This window comes from Protopterus annectens, chromosome 4.part0, assembly GCF_019279795.1.
Source record: "Protopterus annectens isolate FY-2018-M chromosome 4.part0, PAN1.0, whole genome shotgun sequence".
Classification (NCBI taxonomy): Eukaryota; Metazoa; Chordata; order Ceratodontiformes; family Protopteridae; genus Protopterus; species Protopterus annectens.
The window spans coordinates 1,621,337,346-1,621,355,390 of record NC_056733.1 but is presented as its reverse complement, the minus strand read 5'-3'; the positions used below and the strand labels follow the sequence as shown (position 1 = coordinate 1,621,355,390).

At 40.5% G+C, this 18,045-nt stretch overlaps 1 protein-coding gene across 6 annotated transcripts in view; it reads right to left on the bottom strand.

Annotated features, from left to right (window-relative positions):
- LOC122799976 (proton-coupled amino acid transporter 1-like) overlaps positions 1–18,045 on the bottom strand; it is a 1,348,908-nt gene that overhangs the window by 486,992 nt on the left and 843,871 nt on the right. The window lies entirely within an intron of this gene.

The following is an 18,045-nucleotide window of genomic DNA, read 5'->3' as shown; positions in this document are numbered from 1 at the left end:
ATCGTAGTGCTGTATTCTGTCCAGCTCCTTGGCATTAGGGACCAGGGCCCAACCCCTTGACCTCCAGTCTCTCAGTGAGGGGAGTCAGCATATTGTCCACATGTAAGGATGCTTTCTTCTCCTGGCATTCTCCCCTCCTCCTACCTAGTAATAATAATAATAATAATAATAATAACAATAATAATAATAATAATAATAATAATAATAATACAGGCAGACTGGCTGCTTGAAACTGTTCATTATATATTTACACCCCTGCCACTGTGGCCAGAATTATAGTTAAAAAGGTCAGAGAAGGACCAGTTCACTGAACTTGATAAATTATAATCCTGTAATACCCACAGCAAGACATGTTCAAGAACAGATCATGGCAGTCTCCTTAGAGATGAGACTGCGACGATGGATGCTTTGAAGTTAAGGATCCTGGAATTCTTTGGAATTTTTATACAATAATACAAAGATAAAACAACAGGCTGATTTTTTTCTTCTCAGTTCTACTGGCCCAGATGACAAAATCAAGCAAATGAATGGATGCAACATTTTGAATTGACAGTCCATCTAAGGGTGCCCCTCATTTATGACCCAAACAACAGACAAGGAAGGAAGGGAGGATGGATGGATGGAACAACAGTGCCACTATTTATTAAAATCAGATAATACAGCAGTTAACATTATGCCTTCTAAATAATCTCCTTTATAAATTCTGTATAACATTGTCAACTGACACCACAATGAGTCCTATCATTGCCAAGTGGCGTACAGCCTGCCCGTGCTAGCCTTCTCATCATTTCATACAAAGTGCTCCCTTGGCTTCTTTTGAGGTCAAATCTTCACCTGTATATTTAAGACCCTTACAGACAAGTACATCCATTCTGGAGGTCAGAAAAAGAAGGGGGGGGGGTTGAGGTCACACCTTAATTGTCCACTGGCTTGCAGCTGCAGGCTATCCCACTACATCTATTTCCAGACCAATTTAACCTCTGCCTAATCCCCAGAAACTATGATCATTAAGGAAACAAGTACATCCTGAACCACAGCATTGCTAAAATTCCAAGCTAGGCAGACAGAGAGAGAAGTTAGTTCTTGTTCCTCTTGAACTCCATAGAATTTCACATATTTTAAACAATTTAACTCTACTATGAACCAGTTTAAGTTAAACTATTCCCTATTTTAAAATATCAAATTAACAATTAAACATCCCAGAGAAAATTAATTAAAAAAAAATGTCATAGAACACTTAACAGTTGCAAGATGAACAAATTCAGCCCCAGATCATTTAAAAGCACTTCATCAGAGCAATAGAAGTCAGCATCTGGCTTGGTTAAACCAGGGTGTCTTGCCCTGAAACACCATATGTGGGGCTGCTTGGACAATCCAGTGATTAATAAACTTTCTGGTAAGCACAATCATTGCTTGTCTCTCAGCCCCATGCCAGCAAGGTTGTGGTATAACTGGTGACCAGAATATGGCCATGTTCAGGTGGATATATGATGTAAGAAGACAGAGCTATATTCTGCTTACGTATAGAGATTTAGTAAGGCAATTAAAGCTGAATGTTCAGAATCCCCTGTACTTAACAAGATATCCATTTCACCAGTTTTAAAAATTAGAGCTAACAAGCTGTATAGAGTAAGAAGTATTTTATCTGATGTAAAACGACTTTATTTTGGGTACACGTTGGTTTACTGTTAAATAAGAGTAATGACTTTTTAATGTTAATATTCTTAAGAAGTAATTTTTTTACAGATGTATGTTAAGTACATATCCATGCATTTACTATTCATTTATTTACTTTATTAGTCATTGGATGTCATGAATCATAATATTTAATTAATGAACTACATAAATGTTTACCTGCTATAAGCTTGGGATTCTGAAAAAGTCCTAAACAAACAACGAACAGTGGGTGAAATCGCTTAACCCAGTGTTTGCTTGTCAATGTTTTTTCTGCTCATTGTTGTATTGGTCTTCTGTTAAATTTTCTTTTAAAAGTATTTCTGAAGTCAGTGGACTGTATACAGAAAGACTGACTGGTCTATTAATCCTATTCTTCCTGGAAGTTCCAACACTGTAGAGCTCCTTCTGTGGTTGTTACACAGAAGACAGACCTGCTAACATTTTGGCTAACAAATTCCATTAGATACAAACCCCAAGTCACTGACTTGTAACTATATAAAGATGGCATGCAGAATGTAACTTTCTGCTACCACATAATCCCATACTGACAATAACCAGAACCACAATAAACCAGGAAACCCACACCTGGAGACCAACCATACAGTTGGATCAAGCTTGAGGTTCACTCTGTTCATTCAAATTGCTGCCCTGAAAGCTGCTCTACAATGAAAGTGTGTCCTAATACTACTAGAGACCTGAAACCTAAATACACAAATCACATGTTGAGCAAACTTATCTGGTATAAGTTAAGAAGGCATTAGAAGTCCACCTCCATGTCTGCTTCAGCACCTCCACTGAGTGACCCTCTCAGGCTATGTGAGATGTCCTTTCAATTGTAAAGAAATGGGAGCTGATGCCCCAATAAGGAATACACTGACTAGCAAAAGCTTTACCAAACATACTCCCTACATCTTGGAAATACAGATGATGTCCTAGTGCCAATCTAACAAACAAATTCAAGTGGTGATGTATCATAAGCTACACAATGTGAAGTCCAGGTCCAGTGTACAGGACAAGAAGCATAAACACGAGTCGTATCTAAATAAACTTGTTGCCCTGAGCTGTTTTGGTCGGCTTTAGACTTCTTTATACAAATCAGTACAACTTTGCGGGTCAGAACAACATAGGCTCATATGTACATACTAGATTAACGACCACTAGGGATTTATGAGCCTAGCCATGCAACCCAACTTATTGTGTCCTCATGTAACAACAGCATCTACTTGGAGAGGTATGTTAGTCAGGAGGTTGTTAATAGTTTAGTGGGGCTAGTTGCAGAATACTTACTGGGGGCCAGACCAGAGGTAAATTTTTGATTTCCCATGAAACAGTCAAACTTACTTTTGAACAGAGTTAGGGATTCACTTTGCTTCACATGGATGGGGAACCTATTCTATTGTGGGGGTCCTTTGAGACACATCTGTCTTGCCAGCATGTTCTACTAATGTCACAAGCAACATTTAAATGCTTGGATCCAGTGTTTCTGGTGCAATTCATTTGGCAGATGTGTAAAAGCTCCATAAGGGCTGGATGTGAGAATGCCGTATATGCAGGCACAGAGCGGCTCTTAGTAATGTGTAGGAGACTAAGTATAGAAATAGGGCTTTAAGGTGAACGACCTAGGACAATGTGTTAATACTGTCAATTCACTTGGTCAGGAACTGCTTTGGGCATTCCTACTGTTACATATGCCTTGGCAGGTACATGCTGCAGAGGGCACAGTACTCAATAATGGGCCCGATAAGGGCTGACTAAAATGATACTATAACTTCCTTGGATATGGATACCCTTTACTTATAAGCTGGGTGACAATGATTTTCTTACTACCTTGGCTACGTGTGTCAAAAGTCAGATTACTGTCTACATATGTTCCTAGAGCCCTAACTAATGGGTCAACTCTTAGGAGTGTCTTATCAATGCAGTAATTAATATGGGTGGACTTTTTCCCCAAAAGGTACTATAATGCATTTCTTGACATTCAGCTTTTATCCGTGGTTTTGGCACCAGCCATTTGTCTGTGTCACCTCTTACAAGATGTCATTACTTTCCTATTCTGCAGTTAGTGCAATCAGTGAGAATCCTATAGTCTTCTCAGAATTCAACACCTCTTCTGTACATTTCTTTGTCCTTTGCCTTGTATTATGTGCTGGTACTTTGCCTGACTGCTGCTAAACAGCTGTAACCAAATTTCTTCCTCTGTTGGTCCCAACCGATCTCGTATGATACCCTCCTGATTTCAAATTCACCAAATAGTTTTCTGCTTCAGAAGTCAACCCCGCCCAATATGATTTAAGTTCTTGCGGACTTAAAGAACCTACAGGATAAAAGACATAGTTAATACTACACATTAACATACAATAACCTTACCTTACACTTTCTCTTTAATTTAACCATATGCTTCCCCCCTCACACTTGTTTGGTAAATTTATTCATGAAACCACCCAAGCCCGAGGACTCCCCTGCCAGGAAAATCCTAGACATGCTAACCTGAACTGCAACAGCTACACTACACTTCTTTCCTTCTCACCTTTCTGGATTTTTATTTTCATTGGGGGGGGGGGGGGGGTGTTAGCAGAAACTCTTTAAATAAAAAAAAGAAGCAAAGATTTCAATAGCAAATTCCCACCTTATCTCCACCCTACTTTATGCCTCTCTAATATATACCAACCTAAGGCAATGCGATCTAAACAAGCTAGAGACCTGCTACAACAAAATCACCAAATTTGCAACAGGGGTATCCTACCGTAGTCACCACTGTCTCTCACTTGCTGAACTGAGCTGGCTTGAACTCCCTCACCTCCTTCAGTGGTATCAACTCTCATTCACCCACAAACTAGTAAACCATCCACTAAATGTCCCATCCCGCCAGAATCTACTCCAACCCTATCGCACCACCAGACCACTAAGATCCAGCAACAAAAATCACTTGCATATCACTAAAGCCAATAACTCTGCCGGTTGAAGCACTATTCTCTTGCACCATAGCCAAATTATGGAACTCCCTCCCACCCACAATTACCTCCATACCATTATGCACCCACTTCAAAACATTACTAAAAGCGCACCTAAAAACATGTTGGCTATGCCCTTGCAACTCCCACTCTAATATCACCCACTGCATTCAACCACTACCTTTCTTTCCACTCCACTAACTATCTTGATTATAACAAGCTCAGATGCTCATAAGCGTAGTACTTATTATACAGCAGGGACTTCTTATTATAACATTTGTTAATGTCTGTTATGTACTTCACAGATAAAGATTCTAGTTGTCTACTGATGTACTATGTTCTTCATCTGTAAATATGTTGTAAGCAATTGCTATGCTAAACTGATAATCGCTATGTAATCCAATGTAACTACTGTCTGTTTATTTTAACTGTGGAGCTTTTCTCCCCAGGCCTCCGCTGAAAATGGACCTACATCCAGTCGGACACTCCCGGTCAACAAATGTAAATAAATAAAATAAAATAAATTGCTCCAGCCATAAGTGACCACAGACTGTCATAATTAAGGATCCCATTTAATTAATTAAAATAATGTTGAGTATCAGCTTGGTTAGCTTGAACTACCTAGCCTAATCCAGTATAACCAACTGATTATGGCCTATAAAATCCTCTATAATCCGGACAATACTCCTGCACTTAAAAATATTATCACCCCCTACAACAATCCTAGACCGCTTCGATCCTCTAACAAACTACTAATTCAGACTAGCAAAATTAATAACACAGCCGGTGATTCTCTCTTTGCAAACTCTGTAAGTAGATCCTGGAACTCACTTCCAGCTGATATTACCTTACTTTCCACCTTAGGTCACTTTAAAACTAGACTCAAACAACATTTGTCACTTAACTGGCTATGTCAATGTATCAAGCCTGGCTAACTCGAATGTGTAAAAATCTGTTAACCAGTTTACTGTGTAATTTAATTTAATCCTGACTTGTGCTCAGGACTAACTTTAACCTGTGGAACTTGTTTAACTTGCTTACTTATGTAATCTCTGTAAATAATCTGTTTGTAATATGTAATGCTGTATCTGCTTACCCTTGGAGCTTTTCTCCCCGGGCCTCCGCTGAAAATGGACATGCATCCAGTCGGACTATCCCGGTCAACAAATGTAAAATAAAAATAAAAATAAATAAAAAATCATAGCCTTAATCTAACTGAAATTCCACAGCAATCATGCCCCATCCAAAAGAAGGATCCAAAGAGTGCCCACGATTCCGAAGAAAACCTAATTCCAAAACTGTATCACAAAATCGTGTGTGTAGACTTTTATTTAACATGTATAGAACTACCAATAATTCAATATTTGACAGGGACAGCAAGGACACAAATTGCAGAATGCGTGGGATGGTGACAGAATAAGACTATGAAAACTAGCCTGCATTCCTGACCGTGCAAGTCTGTAGCATAACTTACTGTCATGCCTTCCAAACTAATAAATCTCCTCTCCTCTAACCAACATTATTTTACAAAATTATAGCAGCCACGTGAAGTTATAGCTAAAATCAGGAATAGCCTGAAATAGGAACAGTTGAACTGCATGTCCATGTAGCTATTTACTATTACTCATTTCTCACTATATCATTATTTTTTACTATCTACAAGTATAGAGTTATCTGTCATGACAACATACATGTCAGTCTAAGAATCTAACTAACCATCCCTGATGACCATAAATAATCACACTCATTTATTTTTGCTTTTTATTGCCTGCTCAAAGTTAGTCTACGTAAACTTATGACAACAAAGCTGACAAGACAGGTTATCATGCTGGAAATTTTTCCATTGTTGCTTAAAAGTAAATACTCTTCATATCTGAGCTTCTACAAAAGCCCTTTTCTGGTGCCTGCCTAACATCATACTTCTATGAACAGGGATCATGCGCTTCCATGGAACACAGCTGTTACCTCAATCTCAATGTTCTGGTGCTAGGAGACGAGAAAAGTACAGTTGTGTACACTTACCATAAATGTAGATGTTCGAGTGTCTTCATTGTTGCAGTCCTCACATATGGGTTATCCGGCTCCCGGTAGCCCTCAGTCGGCCCAAATACCAGAGTCCTTAGTATATGACATCTGCTGCCGCTGGTTGTAAAACTGATGTCAGTACGTCAGGTATAAAGGGAGGCAGCCAATGCCATTTCCTCAGTTTTTCTTGCCTTAACTGTCAGGAGCCCCCAGAAGAAGGCTAACCCAGGAATGGTAGCATCCTGGACACATGTCATACAAAAAATAAAAATCTATAGTCTGTGCCTTAGGAAAAAAGGGGGAATGGAGGGTGAAAAACCAGGACTGCAACAGTGAATACACTTGAACATCTACATTTATGGTAAGTGTACACAACTGTACTATGTTCTTCCTGTTTCACTGTTGCAGTCCTCAAATATGGGTTGATTCCCAAAGCCCAGTAAGAAGACAAAGTGGGGAGGAAGGATCACAGATTAAGGGTTGGTAAGGAGGCCCTGGAAAACTGCAGAGGCAAAACCAGCCCTGGATTTAGAAAACAAAGGTAGATTGTAATGCTTTGTGAAAGTATGGACAGAAGACCAAGTAGCTGCTTCTAGAATATCCTTAGTAGGCACACCTCTCAGAAAGGCTGCAGAGGTAGAGGCTGCTCTAGTAGAATGGGTCCTAATACCCTGAGGGGGAACCTTCCCATGCTGCAGGTAACAAAAGTGACAGAATTCAGTAAGTCTTGTAAATCTTTGTTCTCCGTCATGGAAGGAATATCTCCAAGTTTAGCCTTAATAGCCTCCAAAGTATGCTGCTGATACTTAAGCATGTGAAAAAGACAATTCACAGATCTAATGGCAAGAGTTGCACAGGTATAGACTATTTTACCCCACCTGTCCAAGGTCCTAGATTCTTTATCAGAAGGCACAGGGTTTTTAGCAATAGTAGCCTTAACACCCTTGGGGCCTTGAGAAATAATTTCTGGATCGGCAGTAGGGTTTTTAAAAAAAGGAATTGATGAGATTCAGGAACCCTGTAACACCTATCTAGTTTTCTGGGGGCAGGAGGGACAGAATTTCCATGAAGACATCATCCACAACTTCCGAAACTGGAGGTATAGCCAGAGGCTTATGCTGTGGCAAATCTAAAAATTCCCTGATTCTTTTCTTAGACTGTGGAAAATCTTGACATTCCCATTCAAAATGCTCCCTAAGAGTATTCAAAGTATCCTCAAAGGAAAAATCTTCTGGAGGGGAGGCAGAAGGGATAGAGTCCTCAGCATCATAGGTTCATAGGTTCATAGGTTCATACTAGGCTATCTGCCCAAGGGCATTTATAAGCCTAGCCCATAGTTATGTGGCTTTCGCCACCCCTTTAGTTTGAATAAAAACTATGCCTATCATTTTGCTGTGCCTCTGTCAAGCAGTGACGCTGAAGTAATCCCTGGGGTATAGAATCCTCAAAGCCAGAAAAAAGTTGAGAATTTCCTTCTTCACCAGCAGACATACTGGAAATCTCAGAATCTGAGACAGACAAAACATCAGGAGATAATTCCCTAGCCCTCTTTGAAGGGTGGTGGGGGGTGAGAGTCCCTAATCAGGGAAAGAAGATCACCAGCCATCTTTACCAACTGGGACTGAGGGACAGGAGAGGAGGCCGAAGTCTGCTTGTGAGTAGGTTTGCGGCTGGAAGGTTTACTAGCAATCCAGAGGGACTCGGGAAGCCTAGCAACTGCAAAAGTCTGAATTAAGGTAGTCGGTCTGGTTCTGGTCTCATATCAAGAAGCCGGTGCCTGAAAAGCGGCTTCGGACCCATCTGAGGCAGCGACAGGCAGAGGGTCTGAAGACGAAATAGCAGCTTGTGGCATGCAGGAATCAGTAAAGGTCTCGGCAGATTTAATCTTAGGCCAGTCATGGTCCTTGTCCTTGCATTTCCTAGGTATAGCCGAAGTCAGGAGACCAGAAGACGCCATACTGATGAACTTAGGCCAGACTCCGAAATGCTTATACAAAATCTTAGCTCTACGGCGTGTGGTACGCAGGTTAAAGGAAGCACAGAGATTGCAGTTAGGGACATCGTGCTCAAGACCCAAACAAGTTATACAATAGGACCGGAAATCACGGTGCGGAATCTGTTTTCCACAGGCAAGACAGTTATTAACTTTATCTGACATTCGTTAAAGCAAGGAAAGAGGATCCCCAACTGGGTACCTATCTGAAGGCGTGTTCAACTTGGTAGTCGGAAAGCGAAATGAAGTTAAACGGCCGACCGGCACTAGTGCAAATTGCATCTGCTTCGGGCTCCGCGGCAAGAAAGACTGAGGAGATGGCGTCGGCTGCCTCCCTTTATACCTGACGTACTGACATCAGTTTTACAACCGGCAGCAGCAGACGTCATATACCAAGGACTCTGGTATTCGGGCCGACTGAGGGCTACCTGGTGCTGGATAACCCATATGTGAGGAATGCAACAGTGAAACACGAAGAACATCTGAGCAGCACCCAAAAGCTTAATTCAACAGTACTGACAGAATGACATGCATTATTACATCAGAGACCCAGCCTGCAACAAACAGTAACCACAGCTAGAACAACAAACCAATCAATACTGGCAATGAACCGAATCGCTAGCTTTTCTTTACTTTTTTAATTGATTTGATTTATACACTACTTTGTTACTCTGAACTAATAATTTATACAATAATGCCTCTTGAAAAAATTCCAGTTCCTCCCTACGACTGCAGTGCAGATCAGTGCAAGCTAGGAGCAGTCACTAAATCCCTAAATTACTTAGTCATCCTGCGGGAAGGTTTCTCCCAAATAAATAACTGATGCCAAAATCATGGACTGAAACTAAATGCCAAAAAATGCATTACTGTATCCTTTGGGAAGTCATCTACCCCAGGGAAGTACCTCACCGACAATATGTCCCCTAAGAGTTGACCCAGTTTTTCTGTATTTGGGAACTTAATGTGGAAAATGATTTAACTTTTGACCAACATGTGTTCACTGTTGTAAGAAACTCCTTCTATATTGCACAGCTTATAAACAAACGGATTGCATCTAGATCTACACGTCATTGTTGCCCTTTACTCAGCCCTCATTAGGCCACTTATTGAATAATGCCTCCTTTGGCATGCATCTGTCTAGACACATGCTTACAGAGATACCTTACTAAAAAGATACAAGCCAAAATAACATGTCCTACATGGACCAACTCAAAGTCCTGTCACTACACTTAGTATCTTTCAGACTGCTAAGGGGTAACCGTGTCTGTCACACAAGGTATCCTTCGACCCATTATTGATGAATTTACTATATAATAGCAAGTCAGATGGCATCAGAAATAATTGGTCTAAGCATCTAAACCTCTTCTGTAACATCAACAGAAAGGTTTGGAAGGAAAAGTATAGCTCACACAGGGTACTACTGCTCTGGAACAGACTCCTCATCCACTTAAAATAAAAGTTCATCCCTATCCATATTCAAATGTAACTTAAATCTATAGAGAGGAAACAGAAAATTTACCTCATGACTTCCCCCTGTACTAATATTGGACAGAGGCAGCTCCCAAATGCTTTATCCCATGCATGGGTGCCTTAAATTATCTATGGTATAATCCCAGCTATTCTCATTGGGGCAATCTGGTAAGAATTGAGGCAGAATTGAGAGCATTGTGAATTATTTGAATACTAGTTGTAGCTTCCTGGAATTTACATTTACATTTTCAAATTCTAGTATAGATTTTCTGGATGTCCAGATTATTAGGGACAATACTGGTGCTCTCTTTACCAGATTGTACTGAAAAGACTGTTATCGTCCAACTTATTTAAATCTTTAAAGGATGCAGCCTAAGCATACCTTTTGAAATATTTTGAAGGGTCAAACACTAAGAAATAGTAGGCTTACTACTTGGAACAGTGAATTGGAAGAGAGGCTAGATTTAGTTAAGAAGGAGTTCTTAGCAACAGGCTATAAGGAAGTGGATATAACATCAGTACATTGTGATGTTAAAAGGGATAGGAACAGCACAGGGAAACCTTATTTTTCACCACCCTATACATGTAATCGAAAGAAGGACCAACAGTATAAAGGGTTACCGTTTTCACTTACTTACTCTACTGATGGATCAGGGCATTAGGAATATTATATGGAAGGACTGGCATGTATTACAAGTAGAACCAGCTATAGCCTGGTTAGTAGGGTCCAGTCCATACTTTGATTTTAAAAATAAACAATCATTGAAATACAAACTCTGTTAACCCAAGAATGGAAGAGAGGTACTGAACAACATGGGGGAGTTTGGGATGAGAAAATGTGGAGCCTGTTCCTTTTGTTATTTGATCAATGAATCAAAAACATTTATACATCTGCACACTGGGAGGGCATATAAAGTCAGGGTACAACCCAAGTGTAATACTAAGAATTTAGTATGTTGCCATATGAGCAAGTTGTTACTGGTTCTATGTAGGTAAAACAAACAGGCGTCTGAGGGAGAGAATGAGAGATCACTTGTACTGTGCATGTTGAGGTTTGGCCTGCAGTGCTATTGCCAAACATATGATTGAGAGGGGAGAGGAACATGTTTCCATGTTCTCAGTGGTACATGTTGTCCCCCCAAGTGTTAGGAAGGGGGACTTGATTAATGCCACAGAACAGGCAGAGTTGCGATGGATACTGAGACTGAGAGCACAACATGATTATGAATGACTGTGTCTCTATACAGCCAGCTTTAAAATCCAGAAGGGTGAAGAAATTATTAATTTTTTAAATAAGTTTTAAATGTTAAAGATTTTTTTATTAAGTTTATATTTATGTTTGCTCTTGAATTAATAGTGTATGTGTATATACTTGGTTTTAAAATACAGATAAATTGCAGATAGTTTTACTATGCTTAGCTTTTGCATTATACCAGTACTAAGTAGTTATTAGCAACATTAATTGCTTGTGTCTCTATTGTTTGGGATGGATAAGGGGAGTATTATGCCTGTACTTTAGTCCATGGTGTTTTACTTACTGAGTGTGATCTGATGAAGCAAACGTGGTTTTGCGAAAGCGCTCATCATTTTTCATTAAAGTTTACATTTTGAACATTTACACTTTTGTTTTCGCTGTGGTTTTTGTTACTTTTTTACTGGCTTCTCCATAGCAGCTAAATCCTTTGCAACTCCCATTGTGCCTTTTTTTAGGCAGAGATCAGATAATGAATATCCCAACCTAACCAACAAATCAAATAATAAACTAAACATAAAGGCTGCCCATCTCAAAGCTGGGAATCTAACAAACTGCCTGATCTAGAGGCATTACACAAATATGGACATGTTCCAGATGCAGAAATGTCTGAGACTTGGTTCAAATGTAATGTAATGACAGCACCCCCCTCTGTGCCTGGGTCCTGTTCCTATCATACCTTGAAGCCCACAGGAAATGATAGTGGTGTCTCACTTTTCCTCACAGACTTTTTCCCTTCCAATTAATATCCAATGTCCCTCCAGGGAGCTCACTAAACTCCAGTTTACACTAGGTAATGCGGACACTCAACATACAGCATGTTAAGGGTCCCCCTTACAATGTTGGGTATGCACTTTCACTACCTCTTCACAGACTGGAGTACTTATACTTCCAAAGTTGGGCAAGCACTTCCACTACCTCTTCACAGACTGGAGTAATTTTACTTCCAACTTTGGGTATGCACAACATTTTTTAAATTGGATGAAGGTGAATTCCCTATATCAAATGGTCCATAACCCAACCAAGTGTGGAAATACCCTGGACCTAGTAATTACAAACCCAGCTATAGCCTGCTCCCTGTCCATGGCTGGTCCCTCAGTTATGAAGTCTGATCACCAACTGGTTACCTTTACCTTCAGGACATCCACTCCTGTGGTCATCATTACCACACTCTTTACAGACTTCATAAAAGCTAATCTATTACAAGTGTAAGACAAAAATGGCAACATTTTCCCATGCTAACCCCAAAATATTACTATGACATGCAGCCACCTATGCTCATTTAGATAAATGCATTGATAGGGCTATTCCCACCAGAAACAAATACATTGTCAAATTCAATATCAGACCACATGGTGGTCAGTAGATACAAAGAGTAAAAAGAAATTGCTTATATTATCTTGTCAGGCCACAACCACTCATCATAATGAGAATATAAAATGCCTCAACATGCAACTGAAGGCATCTGTTGAGACCAGCAAAGCCTCCCATGAATGAAGTTTTTCTTCTGAGGATAAGGATGATTGTTTTTCTTCAGCTACATTACAAAACTAAGGAATAATTCACATCACTGTTTAGAACTTATTTATAATGGCATCACTTATTCAAATCCTAAACACAGAGCCAACATAGTGGCTAACAAGTTTGCTGCAAATTCTTCTCATGAAATTTTCACACACACACAATCTTCAAGGACCATATCCTTAAAGCAACCAAAATTACTTCTTCACTACTACTGCGCTATCTTCTCTATGCAACAAATGTAAGAGGAAATGCAGTGCAGTTTCACTGATAAGCTGTTTAAAACTTTAATATACGAAGTCAACTTACACACACATAATAAAATGAATAACGAAAACTTTTCGTCTATGTTACAGACTGACATAAAGAGTTGAGCGCTTTCACCTAATTCACATAGGCTTCATCAGAACTAATTAACCCTGAATTTCTGTCATTTAAATAACTTTTTTGGTGCCAAATTCCTTTGGTGCATTTAAAGCCATATACGCACAATTCCTAACTAATAATATACAACGAGAATGTATACTATGTATATTATAAATTACAAAAGAAATATTATACAAATATTCAATAAATATATATTTTGCTACTTGTTAATGAGAATATAATAATTTATGTTGGGACAACTACCGAAAACCATCACTGGACTATTAATAAATTCATAAAAAAAAATATCTTAATTATACTTCATTAAATATATAATAAAACTTACAAACTCAGCTGTATTTCCTACTACATTCTAACTTTTATTTGATGAGTGGTAAAAAATGTTTATAATTATAATTAATCAGTGGACAAAAATGTTACATATTGAAATATGTTTTATATATAATAACTATTTTAATAAATATGCTATTATATTAATAAATAAATTAATATATAAAAATTTAATAAATTTATATAAATAAACTGTTAATGAATTTTTATAAAAATGCTTTTAAAACCCTTTGTCAGTCTGTAACATAGACGAAAAGTTTTCGTTACTCATTTTATTGTGTGTGTGTAAGTTGACTTCGTATATTAATGTTTTAAACAGCTTATCAGCGAAAACTGCACTGCGTTTCCTCTTACATTTGTTGCATAGAGAAGATAGCGCAGTAGTAGTTTAGTTCATTTTGCTGCAACAAAATTGCTTCTTCAATGGGTCCTGACAACATTCTTGGTTGTCCTATAAACAGTGTCAAGCAGGCCCTTGCAGATCCCCTCTTGAAGTTCTTCAAACTAAGCCTTACCACAGGCTGTTCCCAAAAATAATACACTGTGGTGGTGGTGTCCCTTCGTAAAAGGTGGCCTCACCATTTACCCAAGCAACTACAGACTCAATAGTCTAATTTTGTCAGCCATATAATGCATCATCACTGTCCTCATATACCAGGACATTAAGAATTTAATCAGGTCTGACAAGCAACAATTCAGAATTGTTAAGGGCAAGTCATGTCTCCTCAGTCTTGTGAACTTCTTTTAAAAGGTCAGGTAGGCCACTTACAATGATCACACCATTCACGCAGCCTACATGGATCCAGAAAAAGCATATGACAACATACCACACAATGGGACTAAAGATAGATCTATATTTGTAAGATGGTTTGCAAACTGTCCCAAGGACAACATGCATGTTAGCATGGTCGGTGATGCCTCCTCAGTTAAGAAAATGGTGACCAATGGCATTCTACAGAGGTTTATTAGGCTTCATCCATTTGGTATTTACTTTCCTAATCTCAACACTGACAATAAGGATCTTTGACTAACTCACTTTGCCAGTGACTGCAAGATGGAAGTTGCCAAATCAACAAATTATACAAATTCCCTTTAAGTGGAACCATCATGCATTAACACATGGCAAATTGAGAAAGGGCTCTAACTAAATGCTAAGAAATGCAGTATTACCTCCTTTGGAAAACAACAAATTGCTACCACATACCGCATAAATGACAGCCCACTCTCAAATGAGTCTGTCATCATACACCTGGGTAGATGGTTCCATCCCTTTAGATCAACATGTAGTGATCATAGTCAGGAAGCCTTTCTATACATCACAATTAAATTAGCAATCTCATCTCTCAGAAAGCCAGGAAAGCTATTGCTCCCCCATATTAAGCTCTGGTTAGATCCATTATAGAATAAAATGTGTCCTTTGGTATGTATCTCACTGGAAATATCAAAAAACTCAAAAGTACTTAACAAAAGAATCTCAGGCCTCAAATATATTAGCTGTCAGAAAAGGCCGAAGTCACCTTCCTGCATTCAGTATCATATAGAGTGTTGAGGGGAGATCTATGCCCTTGCTTTCCATGTCCTCAGGAATCCCATTATCTGAGACCTTCATTTTCCAAATGTATCAAATAGCACAGCAAATACTAGAAAGTACAGTTGTGTACACTTACCATAAATGTAGTTGTTCGAGTGTATTCACTGTTGCAGTCATCAAACTTGGGTTATCCTGCCAGGGATAGCTCCCTCAGATGGCCTGAATACCAGAGGTTTAGTATTTCTGCATCGGTTGCTGTCACTCCAGGACTGACATCAGGTCGTCAGTGGTATAAAATCAGGCAGCCAACGCCATTACATCAGTTTTTCTTGCCCCAACTGTCAGGTGCACCCAAATAGGGAGCTAGGTATGGTGGAATAACATCACCAGTAGAAAAGTAAATACCAAACATTCCCTGTAAGGAGTGAGGAAGAGAGAGACAAGGGGGATGGAGGGTGGGGAACCAGGACTGCAACAGTGAATACACTCGAACATCTACATTTATGGTAAGTGTACACAACTGTACTATGTTCTTCACGTTTCACTGTTGCAGTCATCACACTTGGGTTGATTCCCAAAGCTGAAGAAAAGGGTGGAGGCAGTCAAGAAGACTGGGGGCTGGCCAGGATCCCCTGCAAGACTGCGGTTGCAAAGCCTGCCCTGGATTTGGAGAAGATAGGCAGGTGATAATGCTTGTTGAACATATGAACTTCTGCTGCAGCCTCCAGGATGTCCCTGGTAGGGACTCCTCTGAGAAAAGTTGCAGAGGTGGAGGTTGCCCTGGTGGAATGCGTCCTGACCCCCTAGGGTGCGATTTACTGTGGTGTTTGTAGCAGAAATGCATGCAGTGTGCTATCCATTTGAAGATTGTTTGGAAATGGCCTTGCCTTCTGCCCCTGCTGCAAAGCTGACTAGCAATTGGTCAGTTTTTCTAAAAGATTTAGTCCTATCCAGGTAAAATCTGAGCTGTCTGTGCACATCTACAGAGTGCAGAATTTTTTCCCCCCTAGTTTTGTGGGTTAGGGAAAAAGGTGGGCAAATGAACTGATTAGTTAAGAGCCACACTGGACACCACTTTGGGCATGAAAGTTGGGTTAGTCCTGAGGGAGACCCTGTCAGCATGGAAAATGATGAAGGGTTCTACAGCCATGACTGCTTGTAGCTCTGAAAGTCTTCTAGCTGAAGTGATGGCCAGAAGCAAGGCTGTTTTCCAAGAGAGGAATCTTAACTCTGCTGAAGCTGCAGGCTCAAAGGGGGGGGGGGTGAGCTTTTCCAACACAAAGTTAAGGTCCCAAGCTGGTGTAGGAGCTCTTCTGGGTGGCCTTAAATTGTTAGCCCCTCTTAGGAACCGTTTGATGACAGGGTGAGAGAAGAGAGGTGGCTCTGTGCTGTAATGAGCAGAGATGGCAGAGGCATGAATTTTAATAGAAGAGAAGGATAGGCCCCTGTGTAGTAGGTCTGCTAAGTAATCCAGGATGAGAGGTAGGGAGGGCTGTGCTGTTTCAGCTCCTTTAGCCTGGATCCAGGTGCAATATCTTTTCCACTTGTCAGCATAGGATTTTTTGGTGCTGGGGTATCTGGCCTCATGTACAACATCCAGGACTTGTTTGCTTAGGCTGACAGGTGGAGGAGAGGTCAGAGAATAAGCCAGGCTGTCAGGTTCAGGGTCTGCAATTGTGGACGCATGAATTCTCCATTCTTCTGAGTCAGGAGTGCTGGGATCTGAGGAAGGTGCCATGGTGGCAGGGGTGACAAGTTGCGCAGCAGTGGGTACCAGTGCTGGCATGACCAGTGTGGGACAATCAAGATTGCCCTTGGTTTTTCCTCCCTTATTTTGAGCAGTACTCTTGAAATTAGTGGTAGAGGGGGAAATGCATAGATCGAGAGATTTACCCATTGGAAGGATAGAGCATCCACTTTCCAGGCCTTGTGAGGTTCCCTGGAGCAGAATTTGCTGAGCTGGTGATTGTTGTGAGAGGCAAAGAGGTCCACCTACGGCATGCCCCATTTCTGTGTTACAAGGTTGAAGGTTCTGTGGTCTAGCTGCCACTTGAGTGGGTCGAGCAGGCTTCTGCTTAAGTTGTCTGCCAGAGAGTTTAGGGAGCCTGGCAGGAATTGTGCTATTAGGTGGATTTGCATGGCTGAAGCCGTGTGCCAAAGGGTCATGGCAAGCCTGCAGAGAGGATAAGAGTGAGTTCCTCCCTGCTTGTTGATATACCACATCACTGTGGTGTTGTCTGCTTTGATCACTAGAGGTCCCGGGGAGAGTAGGGGGTCTGAAAGCTGTCAGAGTGTGTTGAACAGCTAGCATCTCTTTTTGGCTGATGTGTACAGATGTATTTGATTTGGGCTCCAGTGGCCCAGAATGTACCTGCCATCCAGGTGTGCACCCCATAATCTGATGGGTCTGTGGTAAGGGTCTGGGCAGCGCGGGGTTGAGAGAAGGGAAGACCCTTGTTGTGGTTGCATGCTGCTGCTCACCACAGAAAATCTTTCCTCAGACAGATTATCATAGGTATGATAGTTTCCAGGTCCTGGGAGTGTTGACACCAAAGGCTTTTTAGGTACCACTGTAGTTTCCTCATATGCAGTCTGGCATATGGAATGAGTTGAATGCAGGAGGCCATGAACCCTAGTGCTTGCAGGATTTTCCTTGTGGATAACTGGGTTCTGGTGGCTAGTTGAGAGAAGTAGCCTGTCCGGTAGGCTTTTCTGGAGTAAGGAATGCCATCTGGGATGCTGTGTCCAGGCTTGCTCCCAGGAATACATTTTTTTGAGTGGAGACTAGTTTGGATTTCTTTTTGTTTATAGTATACCCCAGGGAGGTCAGTAGGTCCTTTACAAATGTCAGGTGCTGTAACAGCTTTTCCTGACTGACTGCCTGAATCAGGCAGTCTAAGTAGGGGTA